Source organism: Panulirus ornatus, chromosome 1, assembly GCF_036320965.1.
Source record: "Panulirus ornatus isolate Po-2019 chromosome 1, ASM3632096v1, whole genome shotgun sequence".
Taxonomy (NCBI): Eukaryota; Metazoa; Arthropoda; class Malacostraca; order Decapoda; family Palinuridae; genus Panulirus; species Panulirus ornatus.
Window position 1 is genome coordinate 17,958,736 of NC_092224.1, and position 13,113 is coordinate 17,971,848.

The 13,113-nt window shown below is 42.0% G+C and overlaps 1 protein-coding gene across 2 annotated transcripts in view; it reads left to right on the forward strand.

Moving 5' to 3' along the window:
• The first annotated feature begins 655 nt into the window (after positions 1-655).
• Positions 656-13,113, forward strand: part of Zip48C (Zinc/iron regulated transporter-related protein 48C) — a 143,863-nt gene continuing 131,405 nt past the window's right edge. The window contains exon 1 of one of the 2 annotated variants that reach the window (XM_071681801.1): positions 656-845. The gene's annotated coding sequence lies outside the window, so the exon portion shown is untranslated. Of the gene's footprint in view, positions 846-3,912; positions 4,041-13,113 lie in introns of those variants that run through there. The other variant, XM_071681639.1, reaches the window with a different exon arrangement.

Genomic DNA, 13,113 nt, shown 5'->3' on the forward strand with positions numbered 1-13,113 from the left:
TTTTTTAACACCAGACACATGAGTCTAGCTCACACTCCTCAGTCACCTTGAGTGGACAGTCACTACGGAACAAAATATAAACCATTCTAAGCACCATGTACGACACACTTGAAATTGACTCCCTACAATAATAACATCAACACAAACTAAATGCCTCAGAACGCTAACTGGCACCGAATTCGGACAAGAGAAATATTCCACCGAGATCCGATGCAAACAATTTATCAACATTAAGCCCCCAAATGCTTGGTCAACATATTCGGCTCTCAGTTATGTGTAACAGCATTCGACCTCTTCCACCCTAACCATTCTATAACCAACCACCAACCCCCAAGTATAAAAAGCTTATACTTGCCTCACACTACAGAAACCTGTACACACTAAAATAACCCGACGAACGTTAAACAACCGGTGTCCCAACTTAAAACTTAAATTCCAACCTTCCAGACATACGCCAACTGGCACCATACTCCCTAAACACGGGTCACAGTCTCCCGCTTAGGCTCTAGACATTAGCCCATCACTACAACACTATAAGTGAAGTTTCAACATATCTCAAGTCCCTTCATGCTACAGTCCCATGTCAGCCACGCTTGGGTGTAGACGTGCCTACAGCTTTGCTCATATGTGTGATTCGAACCAGGAACCTTAGTCTACCATGGTTCGACCTCCTGACGGATGGAACGTATGGAATCCGACGGCGAACAAGAGAGAAACGTTATCTGGGAGGACCTACAGCTTAGTAATTCAGATGCTTTTCAGCTGTAGGAAATTCGTGCCGGTTATTGAGAGGAAGCTCCCGGGAAAGACATGAAGATCGGGCAGGAGCGACAATTGGTGTGGAGGTAAGTGAACTTAGGAGGAAGCGACTGTGCTTTTATGACGGAAATTAGTCGGTACAGGTTCCAGCTGTGGGTGTGGGCTTCACATATGACATTGAAGCACCGGGCGTTTCGATCGCTCTCGACGAATGTGAATCGACTGTTCTTAATTGTAGAGGATTAGAAAGCAGTGAAAGACCTAACGACAGTTGAATTTTGGGATATTGTGGTAGTAGACAGGGAAAATAGATAGATACACAAGAGTCTTCGCAACACCCCATTACAAGATCCTGGAACCGGCTTTGCTTTTGGTACGGCCGCCTTCACCTCCAGCCGGGACATTTATCGTTGTCAATTCATAAGTATGCACCAAGGGAGTATTGAGTCGCTATTTCGAAGCCTTCATTGGTGACCTGGGTTGATAGGAGACGGGCCGGCGTGTGAGTGGGTGATAGGTAAGAAGGAAAAAGTGGTGAGAGTACGCTTGTAGTTGACATCTACATCCATCGGCAATTTTTTACGAAGCAAATATAGAAATGCGCAGGTCTGAACAAATAATACTGAGGATGACAATTATCTCAGATTAGGATGTTATTTGCAGCTTGCTAGATGTCTGAATTATTCCATGATAATGCAACTACCTCTTCCCTTTGAATTATCACACAGGCACACACTCAGGCCATGTCCTTCCATTCGCAAAAGTAAATGTCACCAACTTGAGGGTGACCGTTACACATGCTGGGTTTGTTGCAAGGATTTGCACTGACACCTTACGTAGTAGGTGTGGGATGCATCTGATTTGTTACCTAACCATCACCCAGGAAGTTGTCATACATTTTGCAGCACATCACCTGTTTCACAATTTACAGCCTGTGACAAATATGGTGTTTGCTATAGGATGGCATTGTATATAGTGAGATGTGGCGTCAGGAGAAAGGATTGGGTCAGCACAGCACTGCTGCGGTCGGTAGGCAATCTTTATTATGGAAATGTAGATACTGTTTTGTGGTGGTGGTTTGGTCTGGATGCAGTAATAACAGGTTACTTCATCCTGTCCACTTCACGTAGAAATATTACCTGTGGTACTTAGCTTTTGGCAATACCTAGATCATGAAAATGTTTGTCACCATGTTCAAAAACATGATTTATACGAGCTCATCTGATGATTTTCATGATATGCGGGATCTGATAAGAGATTACATATTGGTACACCGTAAGGCAATTTTGGTAAATTGCTAAAATGGGTATAAATAAAAGAATGTTGGCTAGCCTGCTAACGGACGTTGTGTCATTTTTCCATTTATTTGTATCTGTTAGCAGGTTGAGCATGATGACTTTGGGTATATTCGAAAAGTAATTTCAAAGCTCATCTCCAAAGCGAAGTAATATAAAAGAGTTCCTTGTAATTTTATTGACTAATGCCAAACTCGATATCTTTGTGAATCACTCATGATTCCGAGCTAATTAACGTGTGACCGATCCCGCAGTGACGAACATCACTACAGAACCTCCATCCAACCACACTCGCGTCACACTCCATGAACGAGCTTCATTTTTCCTGACGTTTTATATAATGTTATGCTTCTTACTTATGCAACTCCATCACTCAGCATTACAGGAAACCAATGAAGTTTGCTTAATGAAAAAGCTTAATGAAAATAAAATTATAACCACGAATGAACAATCATTTATACAGGGTGCATCATACTGTAGTATTCCTGGCAATTTATACAGGGTGCAGTATTCTTATCATAGACTTTGTCATTAATCTGAAGTGTTCTATAGATCGTACATAAAGTATCCATTTATATATACGGTAATTACGTTAGAGAGTTTTCAATAGGACTAGTCAGTGGAAAAAAAAAAATACAAAAATGAATAATTCCTTTTATTGCATTTGAACAATTAAGCCACATTGCATAAACCTGGGGTAGTATGCAGGGTCGTTTTTAGGGAGACCAATGAAAATCGCTCTTGAGAATGTCATGCAGGAAGGTTACTATGTAAACTCATCACTAATATTATCTTAATATATTTCTCTTTATTTCAAGACTTCTCCATTCCGCTGCTTCACACCAGGTTTTCCTGCCCACCATCCTAACCCCTCCACAACCCCGCCCGTGTTGTTTCCACCATCTAGTAGTTAAATAATTATAAAGTAATGAGTTTTATTATTAATCTTAGTAACTGATAAAAATCACTTGCATTGATAGGTCAACGTAACACCGCTAACACGATTAATGTATTGTGGTGTTATGGGATGAATACAACATAATACAAACAGCGACAGACCATTTGGTCCCTTCGAGGCTGTTCGTGTTAGTATGAATATCATAGATCAGTGTGTGGTGAGAGTAGTAATGCGTACATATTAAAGATAAAAAGAATCTATAAATGTGCTTTTCATGGAGCTAAAGAGACGCAATTAATGTCAAATCTGTTGTTTGACGTTCTCCGTGGTACTACTTTAATGGCGTAGTCTCACGACCTGGGATTCGAGAAGCCTCTGCTCACCCACGTTTGGCTTCGAACTCTCGAGTTGGTATTCTTAGGTTCACATACCACGGAGAGGGAGTGACAGCGCAATAACTTCTTGTTAGTTTTTCGAAACCGAAGTTAACATGGAGGTTTGTAGAACTTTCTCCTTTTTGCTTCATCGGTTCCTGTTATGAGTATAAGACCAGTCGGAGTTAGTACGATACTTTGAATATGTACTGAGGCAAGAAGCATCACAGTAATGAGTGTGCTGAGAAAATGGTAGGAAGGAAAGTCTCCTTGTTGTAATTATGGTCAGGCTCATGATGCAGGGTTGATCAAATGTGATAGAATACCAAAAATGTTTAAGGTAGAGAAAAAGATGGTGACGGGACATACTAAGCTTGTTGATGTGGAAACGCTAGTGAAAAAACGTTTGGTTTCATGTGCTAAGTGATCACAGTGAACCAGCTGTTGAGCTGCGTCTGATACTTTTGTCGGAACCTGTATCGAAACCCGTGTCGGAACCAGACTTGGAGTGTGCGAAGCAGCTCAGTCGTCGCAGCGTGCCCAACGAATGCGGTTATAGTGCAGTACCCGATTACCGCAACGTTAACGCTTGGCTTCACACGTCAAATAGGCGACGTAAGCCAGCAGCAGTACCAGTACTGGAACCTGTCGCCAAAGCACATATGTTGTCAGGGAGTGAACAAGACTCATCAGCGGCCACAGGATGCGTTCGAGGTTAGTGATGTTAGTGTTTCGGTCAAGTCAAGTTGCTAGGCTCGAGGAAAACGGAAAACGAAGCGAATGGAAATGTGGGTAAAAATCAAAATGGGCAACAGTTGGGTCCTCTTGAAAATGTTCCGGTGACGAGGATGGTGAAACTTATAAATTCACTTCATTAATCACGATGTTGAGCGAGCTCCTCACCAAAGAGGCTTCCGTTTTGGATGATGAGAGAGTATTCTCATGAAGGTGATTATGGAAAATGGATACTCACACAGGGGTAGAGTACAGGAAACATGGAATGTTTATAGTCTGTTTAATAGGGTGACTGATTTGTGTTGTTTTTGTATTATATGATAATGTTGAGGCAATGACAGTGATGGAAACAGAGGATCGGGACGGTAAACTATTGTCCTATAAGAACTAGCGGAACTTTTAAAAGGCAGATGTAGGCATCAAGGTGTTGTGTATTTTTGTTACAGGCAACATGCCAGAACCCTCGACGAAATCTGAGGAACAGAGTAAATAGGAGTCAGGATATGATGGCTTCATAGCGCTATGGGCCTGGCTAATAGGAAATAACTATTTGAATGCTATGTACTCGAATACCCTTCGTCTCACATATACCCGGTTGGAGGTTTGTATGTTCTATGAAGGTGCGCGTTCCTATGCACTTTGTTCACATTCGTATACCTCCGCGTTGTACAGTTAGGTTTAGTAAAATGCTGTCTGCTGGCTATGTGCGCCTGTTGGGGAAATGACCGGTGTAGAACCCTTTGCTCACCAGTGTGAGACGAAGTAATTCGAGTACATAGTATTCGAACAGATATTTCCTATTAGCCAGGCCCATAGCCTAGAGGTAGCATTCCGCCTGTGGCACAGGGGTACCGGGTTCGACCCTGGCTGTTGGAGGTTTGTTATATATATATATATATATATATATATATATATATATATATATATATATATATATGATAGAGTTGATAGAGATGCTCTGTGGAAGGTATTAAGAATATATGGTGTGGGAGGAAAGTTGTTAGAAGCAGTGAAAAGTTTTTATCGAGGATGTAAGGCATGTGTACGTGTAGGAAGAGAGGAAAGTGATTGGTTCTCAGTGAATGTAGGTTTGCGGCAGGGGTGTGTGATGTCTCCATGGTTGTTTAATTTGTTTATGGATGGGGTTGTTAGGGAGGTAAATGCAAGAGTTTTGGAAAGAGGGGCAAGTATGAAGTCTGTTGGGGATGAGAGAGCTTGGGAAGTGAGTCAGTTGTTGTTCGCTGATGATACAGCGCTGGTGGCTGATTCATGTGAGAAACTGCAGAAGCTGGTGACTGAGTTTGGTAAAGTGTGTGGAAGAAGAAAGTTAAGAGTAAATGTGAATAAGAGCAAGGTTATTAGGTACAGTAGGGTTGAGGGTCAAGTCAATTGGGAGGTGAGTTTGAATGGAGAAAAACTGGAGGAAGTGAAGTGTTTTAGATATCTGGGAGTGGATCTGGCAGCGGATGGAACCATGGAAGCGGAAGTGGATCATAGGGTGGGGGAGGGGGCGAAAATTCTGGGGGCCTTGAAGAATGTGTGGAAGTCGAGAACATTATCTCGGAAAGCAAAAATGGGTATGTATGAAGGAATAGTGGTTCCAACAATGTTGTATGGTTGCGAGGCGTGGGTTATGGATAGAGTTGTGCGCAGGAGGATGGATGTGCTGGAAATGAGATGTTTGAGGACAATGTGTGGTGTGAGGTGGTTTGATCGAGTGAGTAACGTGAGGGTAAGAGAGATGAGGAAAGATTGACCAAGAGGATATATGTGTCGGAGGTGGAGGGAACAAGGAGAAGAGGGAGACCAAATTGGAGGTGGAAAGATGGAGTGAAAAAGATTTTGTGTGATCGGGGCCTGAACATGCAGGAGGGTGAAAGGAGGGCAAGGAATAGAGTGAATTGGAGCGATGTGGTTTTCCGGGGTTGACGTGCTGTCAGTGGATTGAATCAAGGCATGTGAAGCGTCTGGGGTAAGCCATGGAAAGCTGTGTAGGTATGTATATTTGCGTGTGTGGACGTATGTATATACATGTGTATGGGGGGGGGTTGGGGGGTTGGGCCATTTCTTTCGTCTGTTTCCTTGCGCTACCTCGCAAACGCGGGAGACAGCGACAAAGTATAATAGAAAAAATATAAAAAAAAAATATATATATATATATATATATATATATATATATATATATATATATATATATATATATATATACTTAATCGCTGTCTCCCGCGTTAGCGAGGTAGCGCCAGGAAACATCAAAGAACGGTTCATCCACTCATGTACACACACAAACACACATATATTGGAAAGGATCACAATTTTGCGCGTGATCAAGATATTCCTATGAGTCCACGGGGAAAATGAAACACGATAAGTTCCCAGGTGCACTTTCGTGTAATAATAACATCATCAGGGGAGACACGAGAGAAATATCAACTGACTTATATTTCTCTCTTGTTTCCCCTGATGATGTGATTATTACACGAAAGTGCACTTGGGACCTTATCGTGTTTCATTTTCCCCGTTGACTCATAGGAACACACACACACACATATATATATATATATATATATATATATATATATATATATATATATATATATATATATATATATATAGGCAAAGGGGATAAGAGTGAGTGCTCAAATTACAGAGGTATAAGTTTGTTGAGTATTCCTGGTAAATTATATGGGAGGGTATTGATTGAGAGGGTGAAGGCATGTACAGAGCATCAGATTGGGGAAGAGCAGTGTGGTTTCAGAAGTGGTAGAGGATGTGTGGATCAGGTGTTTGCTTTGAAGAATGTATGTGAGAAATACTTAAAAAAGCAAATGGATTTGTATGTAGCATTTATGGATCTGGAGAAGGCATATGATAGAGTTGATAGAGATGCTCTGTGGAAGGTATTAAGAACATATGGTGTGGGAGGCAAGTTGTTAGAAGCAGTGAAAAGTTTTTATCGAGGATGTAAGGCATGTGTACGTGTAGGAAGAGAGGAAAGTGATTGGTTCTCAGTGAATGTAGGTTTGCGGCAGGGGTGTGTGATGTCTCCATGGTTGTTTGATTTGTTTATGGATGGGGTTGTTAGGGAGGTAAATGCAAGAGTTTTGGAAAGAGGAGCAAGTATGAAGTCTGTTGGGAATGAGAGAGCTTGGGAAGTGAGTCAGTTGTTGTTCGCTGATGATACAGCGCTGGTGGCTGATTCATGTGAGAAACTGCTGAAGCTGGTGACTGAGTTTGGTAAAGTGTGTGAAAGAAGAAAGTTAAGAGTAAATGTGAATAAGAGCAAGGTAATTAGGTACAGTAGGGTTGAGGGTCAAGTCAGTTGGGAGGTAAGTTTGAATGGAGAAAAACTGGAGGAAGTAAAGTGTTTTAGATATCTGGGAGTGGATCTGGCAGCGGATGGAACCATGGAAGCGGAAGTGGATCATAGGGTGGGGGAGGGGGCGAAAATTCTGGGGGCCTTGAAGAATGTGTGGAAGTCGAGAACATTATCTCGGAAAGCAAAAATGGGTATGTTTGAAGGAATAGTGGTTCCAACAATGTTGTATTGTTGCGAGGCGTGGGCTATGGATAGAGTTGTGCGCAGGAGGATGGATGTGCTGGAAATGAGATGTTTGAGGACAATGTGTGGTGTGAGGTGGTTTGATCGAGTAAGTAACGTGAGGGTAAGAGAGATGTGTGGAAATAAAAAGAGCGTGGTTGAGAGAGCAGAAGAGGGTGTTTTGAAATGGTTTGGGCACATGGAGAGAATGAGTGAGGAAAGATTGACCAAGAGGATATATGTGTCGGAGGTGGAGGGAACGAGGAGAAGTGGGAGACCAAATTGGAGGTGGAAAGATGGAGTGAAAAAGATTTTGTGTGATCGGGGCCTGAACATGCAGGAGGGTGAAAGGCGTGCAAGGAATAGAGTGAATTGGATCGATGTGTTATACCGGGGTTGACGTGCTGTCAGTGGATTGAATCAGGGGATGTGAAGCGTCTGGGGTGAACCATGGAAAGCTGTGTAGGTATGTATATTTGCGTGTGTGGACGTATGTATATACATGTGTATGGGGGTCGGTTGGGCTATTTCTTTCGTCTGTTTCCTTGCGCTACCTCGCAAACGCGGGAGACAGCGACAAAGCCAAAAAAAAAAAAAAAAAAAAAAATATATATATATATATATATATATATATATATATATATATATATATATATATATATTATATATGGTTTGGACATGTGGAGAGAATGAACGAGGAAAAATTGACAAAGAGGATATATGTGTCAGAGGTGGAGGGAGCAAGGAGAAACGGGAGACCAAATTGAAGGTGAAAGGATGGAGTGAGAAAGATTTTGAGAGATCGGGGCCTGAACACACGGGGGGTGGGGGGGGTGAGAAGCGTGCAAGGAATAGAGTGAATTGGAACGATGTGGTATACCGTGGTCGACGTATTATCAGTGGACTCAACCAGGGCATCTGAAGCGTCTGGGGTAAACCATGGAAAGGTCTGTGGTGCCTGGATGTGGATAGAGAGGTGTCGTTTCGGTACATTACATATGACAGCTAGAGACAGCGTGAACGAATGTGGCCTTTTTGTTTGTATTCCTGGCGCTACCTGGCTGAAGCAAGGGATGGCGATGCTGTTTTCCTTTGGGGATGGGTAACGACAGGAATGGATGAATGCAAGCAAGTATGAATATGTACATGTATATGTATGTAATGTCTGTGTATGTGTATGTTGATATGTATATGTGCGTATGTGGGCGTGTATGTACATATATGTGTATATGAGTGGATGGGCCATTCTTCGTTTGTCTCTTGGCGCTACCTCGCTGACGCGGGTAACAGCGATTATGTATAATGAAAATAGTACACAATATATATATATATATATATATATATATATATATATATATATATATATATATATATATATATATATGTATATATATATATATATACACGCATACACATATACATATGAACATATACATTCATATACCTATACATTAACAGACATACATATATACACATGTACATATTCATACCTGCTTGCCTTCCCTTCCCGGCGCTACCACGCCCTACAGGAAACAGCATCACAACCCCCTGCTTCAACGAGGTATCGTCAGGAAAACAGACAAAGAAGGCCACATTCGTTCACACTCTGTCTCTATCTGTCATGTTAAATGCACCGAAACCACAGCTCCCTATCCACGTCTAGACCTTTCCATGGTTTACCCCAAATGTTTCACATGCCCTGGTTCAGTCCATTGATAGCACGTCGACCCCGGTATACCACATCGTTCCAGTTCACGTCTCTCACCCTCTCGTATGTTCAGGCCCCGATCGCTCAAAATCTTTTTCACTCCATCCTTCCACCTCCAATTTGGTCTCCCGCTTCTTGTTCCCTCCACCTCTGACACATATATCTTCTTTGTCAATCTTTCCTCACTCATTCTCTCTATATGTCCAGTCCATTTCAACACACCCTCTTCTGCTGTTTCAACTACACTTATTTTATTTCCACACATCTCTCTTACCCTTCCATTACTTACTCGATCAAACCACCTCACACCACACATTCGCCCTCTTCCATATAACCCTACCTATAGCCCATGCCTCGCAACCATATAACATTGTTAGAACTACTATTCCTTGAAACATACCCATTTTTGCTCTCCGAGATAACGTTCTCTTCTTCCATACGTTCTTCTTTGCTCCCAAAACCGCCCCCTCCCCACCCTGTGACACTTCCGCTTCCATGGTTCCATTCGCTGTTAAGTCCACTCCCAGATATCAAGAACATTTCACTTTCTCCAATTTTTCTCAGTTCAAACTTATATCCCAATTGACATGTCTCTCAACCCGATTAAACCTAATAACCTTGTTCTTATTCACATTCACTCTCAACTTTCTCCTTTCGCGCACTTTTCCAAACTCAGTCTCCAACTTCTGCAATTTCTCATTCGAATCAGCCACTAGAGCTGTATCATCAGCAAACAACAACTGACGCACTTCTCAGGCCCTCTTATCCCCAAGAGACTGCATACTCGCCCCTCTCTCCAAAACTCTTGCATTTACCGCCCTAATCACCCCATCCGTAAACAAATCAAACAACCTTGGGGACATCGCAAACCCCTGCCGCAGACCGACATTCACTGGGAACCAGCCGCTCTACTCTCTTCCTACTCGTACACTTGCCTTGTATCGGTAATGGGGTAGTATTGATAAGGGCCTCAGCTGCTCGTGCCGTCTCAACTAGGATGAAAAATAAAGATTGGAAGGACATCATAAAGTAGTCCCCTGAAGTAGTGGGTGATCACCGTACATAAAGTATTGAATTTCCATTGGAGAAACTTTGTTTTAGTTACAGTAGAGCAAGTTCACATTGCACATCGGTAATATGATATCATAAACCAGATGACGGGGTGGTACAGTGAATATTAAACTCATGCTGTAGATAGGTAATATGAAAATTTAGTAGGTCACAAAGAATGATTTGGAACACAGGGGCACTGAAGTGTCCGTCATACGGGAAATTTTCTTGGAAGAATTGCTGGGTCAAAGACTACAAAGGAAATATGGAGAGAAGGAAGTAGGGTGAGAGGAGCGAGAAGAGGACCTGTGTAGTCTCTGATCCACAGCGGGTGGCTGATGACGTAATAGAGATGTAGGCGGAGTGCCAATTTATCTTCATTACGACTGGTGGTTAGACAACCAAGGAATTCTGACTCCGAGAATAAGGAATTTATACATACATTGTGTTAATAGAAGGGACCATTCGTGTGCTGCTGTTACTACATAGCTTTCAGCCGTAGTCAAAGTCTACTGCTTCGGGAGCTGATGGTGTTGAATTGTTTGTCGAGCATCACCAATAGGCGTATGTCAGATTCATCTAATAAGAGCTTCAGACAAGGATAATTGCCTATATGTGGAAGGAGGCTATTGTTGTACTAGTGGCAAAGGACGATGGTGTATACAGACCGCACTCATTAACATCCTGTATGTGTAAAATGTTAGAGATAATGATTCCGAATAGATTGTTGTGCTTTCTGGGTAACAGTATTTCCAGCGCTTTGTAGGTTTTTACTATGGGTAGGTACAAATGATTGTAATACGACTTGTTTGTCTAATCCTAACGACACCTATAGAGTTTTGTAAACTTCCAAATATGCCTTTGATAAAACAAATTGTCAGAGGATATCCTAGTGCCTTTGGTAAGGCAAATAATCAGATATATGAATTGGCAAACCTCGGTGTGTCTGGCAGAATGTTCGGATGAATCTCCCATTATCTGTGAGGGATTTGCTAGTCTGGTATCAGGCCAAATTTTCTGTAAACAGAAACTAAGTTAGGAACTCCTAACGGAGGAGTCTTACGTCTACTCCCATTTAATGAACTTATGAGTAAGATCGCGAAGGGAGGGTAGCTTAATAGTCAGGACAGTAATTTGCGCTACCATGGTCACCTTCAGAAAAGATGGAGGTGACATTGGATATGCTGGGTGATAATTGTAGGAAGCTTGGGCTTATGTAAGTGAAGGTAAAACCAAGTACCATTGTAGGTCTCACAGGAACATTACATTAACAGTAAATGAGATAAAGTTGAGGGGAGTACAAGGCCTATAGATAATTGGGAGTGTGTGCAGGCTATAATAAGGTTACTGAAAATGACGAACTAAGACGCAGCACAACTATATGTAATGTCAGATTGCAGCTATGCCAGCTCTGTCTTCGGAATATAACATTAGGATACCGATACGCCATGTAATAGGTGCAGGATTAAGAGAATTTTAATTTGTCGAGTCGTATATAAGGTAGATAGCGTGTCGACACCCTCGGCAGAACTGTGGGCAGGAACATATTCCTTGACTGTGGGCGCTGGGCATAAAATATGTGTGGTGTACCACCATAAGAGTTATTGCCGCAATTGAAGCACGTATGTGTTTGCGTCGAGGGTAAAGGATGAATATTATGTGCAAAGAAGTGGAGATCACCGTGACGCTAATTGTGAGCACTGGCAGTAAGGCTGTTGTCTCGGTTTTAATAGAAATCCTGTACAGTTAGGCCTGATGGCTTGAGCAATTTTGGTGCCTTGCCTTACGTTGTGTGGTGAGGCACCAGAGAAACGGTGAAAACCAGCAACCAAAAGAACCTCCCAGATCAACGGGAGGATGTGATGCCCAGAGGATGACCACCCTAGCCATTACCATAAGTGAGTGTTGGTTAGATGAAATTAGTAGTGAGACGGTCCCCGCATTTATGTGGTCTGTTTGGTAGAACATGTTGCTAGTTTTTGTTGCGGGAGCCGTTGTAGACTGCCCATCTTATGCCTAGACGGCAGTAGTATCTTGAGCGTTGTGTCGGCCGCAAACATATTTTGTGTTAGTTGTGGTTTATATTCTTAGGTTGTAATATAGCGTGAGAGGAATGCGTGGCCACGAGTGCATGAGATGCAGAGTCTGTATAGTAAATAATTTGTAGTTGTACTGTAAACAAGTGTAGTCTGTTATTTATTCCTTACGGGAAGTTAGTTGCATAAGTGAGTTTTCCTTTTAATGAGGTGGTGTAATCTCTGGCGCTCCTGTTAAAGGTGGTGGCTCTCCCGTCTCATTACATGTAAGTATTATCATTTCGCTAATTGACTTTTCCACCATGCCTGTTGGTGTTGGGTAAAGTTAAGATCTGTAGAATTTAAGTGATACCATATGAAGCAATGTGGGTTAAACTGTTATACGAACGATATTCAGTGCTTGATGCATTAATATTAGAAGTAAAGTTGCCAGGTATTCATGACACAATAAGGAAATTAATGTGAAAACTGTTACAAAATTACTTGATATTGTTCGAGAGTTAAAAGATATGAGGCAAAGTATAAGGAAAAAAATATAAGGCTAAGTTTATCGGGAACGTGAAAGACTATTTGATTGTGTTTAAGGTTGATCAGTTTTAGTTATCGTGTGCTGGAGGGCTGGAGTACTAGATGGAAGAGAGTGGATGTACTACCTATTAAGCCATTAACTATGAAAAGGCCGAGTATGTATGTAGGATATCCTAGAGTGTTATAGGT